A 6,184-nucleotide genomic window follows, 5' to 3' on the forward strand; every position below is an offset into this window, starting at 1 on the left:
GAAACCAAAACAAAACAAAACAAAACAAACAAAACAAAAAAAACCACAGTAGAACAGATCAATGAAACCAGAAGCTGGTTCTCTGAAAGAATTAACAAAACTGCTAAACCACTAGCCAGTCTGATCAAAAAGAAAAAGGAAAGGACCCAAATAAATAAAATCAAGAATGAAAGTGGAGAGATCACAACCAACACGGCAGAAATAAAAACAATCAGAAGAGAATATTATGAACAATTATATGCCAATAAAATGGGATATCTGGAAGAAATGGACAATTCCTAGAAACATACACACTACCAAAACTGAAACAGGAAGATATACGAAATTTGAACAGACCCATAACCAGTAAGGAAATCGAATTAGTAATCAAAAATCTGCCAAAGAACAAGAGCCCAGGGCCAGATGGCTTTCCAGGGGAATTCTACCAAACATTTAAGGAAGAGTTAACACCTATTCTCTTGAAGGTGTTCCAAAAAATAGATATGGAAGGAAAACTTTCAAACTGTTTCTATGAAGCCAGCATTACCTTGATTCCAAAACCAGAGACCCCACTAAAAAGGAGAACTATAGTTCTCAGTCAGTTAAGCGGCCGACTTCGGCTCAGGTCATGATCTCGCAGTCCGTGAGTTTGAGCCCCGCATCGGGCTCTGTGCTGACAGCTCAGAGCCTAGAGCCTGTTTTGGATTCTGTGTCTCCCTCTCTCTGACCCTCCCCTGTTCGTGCTCTGTCTCTCCCTGTCTCAAAAATAAATAAAAAACGTTAAAAAAATTTTTTTAAATAAAAAGGAGAACTATAGACCAATTTCCCTGATGAACATGGATGCAAAAATCCTCAACAAGATATTAGCCAACCGGATCCAACAACACATTAAAAAAATTATTCACCACGACCAAGTAGGATTTATACCTGTGATGCAGGGCTGGTTCAATATCCGCAAAACAATTACCATGATTCATCACATCAATAAAAGAAAGGACAAGAACCATATGATACTCTTAATAGATGCAGTGAAACATTTGATAAAATACAGCACCTTTTCTTGATAAAACCCTCAAGAAAGTAGGCATAGAAGGATCATACCTTGAAATCATAAAAGCCATATATGAAAGACCCAACGCTAATATCATCCTCAATGGGGAAAAACTGAGATCTTTCCCCCTAAGGTCAGGAACAAGACAGGCATGTCCACTCTTGCCACTGTTATTCAACAGAATATTGGAAGTCTTAGCCTCTGCAATCAGACAACACAAAGAAATAAAAGGCATCCAAATCAGCCAGGAGGAGGTCAAACTTTCACTCTTCACAGATGACATGATACTTTATATGGAAAACCCAAAAGATTCCACCAAAAAACTGCTAGAATTGATTCATGAATTCAGCAAAGTTGTAGGATATAAAATCAACGCACAGAAATGGGTTGCGTTCCTATACACCAACAATGAAGCGACAAAAAGAGAAATCAAGGAATCAATCCCATTTACAGTTGCACAAAAAAACCGTAAAATACCTAGGAATAAATCTAACCACAAAGGTGAAAAATCTATACACTGAAAACTATAGAAAGCTTATGAAAGAAATTGAAGAAACAAAAAAAATGGAAAAAAGATTCCAAGCTCCTGAATAGGAAGAACAAATATTGTTAAAATGTTGATACTACCCAAGGCAATCTACATATTCAATGCAATCCCTATCAAAATAACACCAGCATTCTTCACAGAGCTGGAACAAATAATCCTAAAATTTGTATGGAAGCAGAAAAGACCCCGAATTGCCAAAGCAATTTTGAATAAGAAAACCAAAGCAGGAGGCATCACAATCCCAGACTTCAAGCTATACTACAAAGCTGTAATCATCAAGACAGTATGGTACTGGCACAAGAACAGGCACTAGATCAATGGAACAGAATAGAGAACCTAGAAATGGACCCACAAACGTTTGGCCAACTAATCTTTGACAAAGCAGGAAAGAATATCCAATGGAATAAAGACAGTCTCTTCAGCAAGTGGTGCTGGGAAAACTGGACAGCGACATGCAGAAGAATGAACCTGGACCACTACATAAAAATAAACTCAAAATGGATGAAAGACCTCAATGTAAGACAGGAAGCCATCAAAATCCTCGAGGAGAAAGCAGGCAAAATCCTCTTTGATCTTGGCTGCAGCAACTGCTTACGCCACACGTCTCTGGAGGCAAGGGAAACAAAAACAAAAATGAACTACTGGGACCTCATCAAAATAAAAAGCTTCTGCACAGTGAAGGAAACAATCAGCCAAACCAAAAGGCAACCGACAGAATGGGAGAAGATATTTGCAAATGACATATCAGATAAAGGGTTAGTATCCAAAATCCATAAAGAACTTATCAAACTCAACACCCAAAAAACAAATAACCCAGTGAAGAAATGGGCAGAAAACATGAATAGACACTTCTCTAAAGAAGACATCTGGATGGCCAACAACACATGAAAAGATGCTCAACGTCGCTCCTCATCAGGGAAATACAAATCAAAACCACACTCAGATATCACCTCATACCAGTCAGAGTGGCCAAAATGAACAAATCAGGAGACTATAGATGCTGGAGAGGATGTGGAGAAACGGGAACCCTCTTGCACTGTTGGTGGGAATGCAAATTGGTGCAGCCACTCTGGAAAACAGTGTGGAGGTTCCTCAAAAAATTAAAAATAGACCTACCCTATGACCCAGCAGTAGCACTGCTAGGAATTTACCCAAGGGATACAGGAGTACTGATGCATAGGGGCACTTGTACCCCAATATTTATAGCAGCACTCTCAACAATAGCCAAATTATGGAAAGAGCCTAAATGTCCATCAACTGATGAATGGATAAAGAAATTGTGGTTTATATACACAATGGAGTACTACGTGGCAATAAGAAAGAATGAAATATGGCCCTTTGTAGCAACATGGATGGAACTGAAGAGTGTGATGCTAAGTGAAATAAGCCATACAGAGAAAGACAGATACCATATGTTTTCACTCTTAGGTGGATCCTGAGAAACTTAACAGAAACCCATGGGGGAGGGGAAGGAAAAAAAAAAAAAAGAGGTTAGAGTGGGAGAGAGCCAAAGCATAAGAGACTCTTAAAAACTGAGAACAAACTGAGGGTTGATGGGGGTGGGAGGGAGGAGAGGGTGGGTGATGGGTATTGAGGAGGGCACCTTTTGGGATGAGTACTGGGTGTTGTATGAAAACCAATTTGACAATAAACTTCATATATTGAAAAAAAAAGAATGTGCCTGTCTATGTGTTTGTATACTAAAGGTAATTGTATAAAGTAAATAAAATTTCATTCCAAAATTATAGACTTAATCATCCTCAATTAATTCCTTTCCTGTTATATGATGTCCTGGGTTAAGAAAAGTACCTAGATTGCATTGATATCTACTGAAAATTTATTAAAATAAGTAACTTTTTTTTTTAGAAAAAACTCATTGCAAGCTGCATTTATGCCTCTGTATGCCATGTCCTATATTTGCAGATGGCTTCAATTTGACATCATGGATTTTCTTTCTTCCCTTCTTATTCAATATAATTTATTATGCCCCTGCTATTTAGTCAATCCTCTAGGAATACAGCAGAAAAGAATGATGACAATCATAATATGATTATTGTCATTACATTATATAATATTGATAGTATTTGTTTATCATAACAAGAGTCAACACTTATACAGTGCCTATTATGAACCAGATACTGTTCTAAGAGTTTTAGATACAATACTTCATTTAATTATTACAACAACCTTAAAAAGAAATAGAATAGATTCACATAAAAAAGTACTGGAAGGTTAAGCATCTTGCCCAAGATCACTTAGGATCAACTTCAAGGGCAAGCAACTAGTATAGTTGCCTTGAAGGACCCTGTATTTAGAAAGGCTCACACTTGTTTTAATGCTCTACTGTGGCTGTCTCAAAATTCTTAACACATTTTTAGTAAGGTGCCCTGCATTTTAATTTTGTGTTAGGTTCCACAAGTTATGTAGCTGATTCTGCTTGGATATGAAAATGGGTTGTTGATTTATGGCAACCTTGCAATTAATCACCATGCTGTACTACTTTTTTCTTCATGCAGAAAGGGAACTGTTCACACTTATTTACTCAACAAATATCACGTGCACGTCTTCTATGTTCCAGACACTATTCTAAACATTGGGAATACAGTGAGGAGCAAGATAGGCGATGTCCTCCTAATAATGAAGCTTATTTTAGTGGACATACAGATAATAAACAAATGAATAACAAAAAATCCCACATAGGATTGTGGTAAATTCTATGAGGTGAATTAAATTAGAATCATAAGATCAAAAATAACTGGGGGCTGCTATAGATTGATCAAGAAAGGATGACATGCAAAACAAGAAATAACTAACAAGACACCACCCAGGAGAAGGTCTGAAGAATGTTTCACTTAGTTTCATGTTTGCTCTTTATTTGTTCACCTTCAGAAATAGACTTGACCAAACCTAAGAGCAATTTATTTTCCTCATTTCACATGCTTTTATTTGTTTTATTTATAATTCTTAGCGAATTCATTTTTCAAAATGGAAATTACATCAAAAGATCTGTTGAGAAAGCTTAGTATCTCTTATATTGAAATGCCAAAGGACTTTGTCAGTGATTTATGTGTCTATAAATTAAAGTCGGTATGCTTAGGAAAATCTGGCCATGATGCTAATTAATTGCAATGAGAACAAGATGGAACTGATTAAAATATTGACTCATCAAATCCAGGCTGCTGTGTGCTCTCCATGGGGAGTGCCACCTGAAGTTGTGTGGTGTCACATCACTGATGAGGAGTTGGCTTATAGCATGCACTTTCCAAAACCAGTAGAATATAAAACATTATATTTTACACCTTTTATTTCACGGATGGGGAATCTAAGGCACAGTAAGTTCATTTAGGTGGTCAGAGGAAGTTCAGGCCTCCCGATTCATGCCCTCCTGATTCCTGTTATTTATCTTTAATTAAGGATGGAACATCATGGCATATTTGTATTGCAAATAAGGGCCCTAAAGCAAGTCAGGATGATCTGCAGATGATTACTTCTTCTGAAACGCTTATTATGCCCCACTTAATATACCTTCCCCTGTACTACATTCAGACCCCAAGTCCACTTCCACACACAACCCCACATGCACATTTCATTCAGGAAGAAAAGGATCCTTATTCAACATAGATATTTGATACTTTAGAATTAAAACAAGACCCTGTTAATGAGATTATGTCATTCTTCATTCTTCTTTATATGCTTGCATGTCTTAAGTATTTCAGTATAGCCTACACTAAATTGCTCTTCACAAAAATAAGGTAAAGATATTAATAATTACATACCTTGCCCAATTAATATGTTTCTTCCACATATTAAAAAAAATGTTCCCCTCCTAACAGTGATCAATTATTTGTAATTAGAATCTACTCTCCTTCATTTATCAAATTCTGCATTGCTGAAAATGACAAATAGCCCCTGGACATTTGAGAAAACAAGGAGTACAGTCAGAAATATGAAAATATTGTCTCTTAAGGAGTGTGGAGGAAATTACGCTCTTGGATTTCTAAGTACAGCTCACCTCAAGGCATGTTCTCATCTATTTGGAAACTCATTGGCTTTCTCTGACTTCTTTTTAGGGAGACAGAGCATGCGTGCAACCAGGGGGTAGGGACAGAGGGAGGAGAGAGAGAATCTTAAGTAGATTGCATGCCCAGCACAGAGCCCATTCCGGGCTTGATCCTATGATCCATGATGTCTCAGCCACATATAATTTGCTTGTGAGGTTTTGAGAATGAATTAAGACACTGCATTAGAGAGTTCTCTATAGAATGTGAAGCAATCTGACTAGAATTCTTTTTTCTTCCGTGAAAAAGTAGACAATGTTGCATCTGCTTCTAGCAATCTAATACGACTATATTCATCAGAATATGGAGTCATTTTAAGCATTATTGCTTTCACAATTATACGTTAAAAAGGTGGAAGATAATAGGATATCTTCAATCATCGTCGCAAGACAACCTGAGTTCATATTACCATTTGTTTTAAAGTTTTGTCATTTTCTTCAGCTCTATTATTATTTCACAGCCTTTCCACCTTACCTGGTGAGAGCTGAATAATCCAGTGGTTTATAAGAATCTTTTTAACATTTTGGAGCGCCTGGGTGGCTCAGTCAG

Source organism: Leopardus geoffroyi, chromosome C3 (assembly GCF_018350155.1).
Source record: "Leopardus geoffroyi isolate Oge1 chromosome C3, O.geoffroyi_Oge1_pat1.0, whole genome shotgun sequence".
NCBI lineage: Eukaryota > Metazoa > Chordata > Mammalia > Carnivora > Felidae > Leopardus > Leopardus geoffroyi.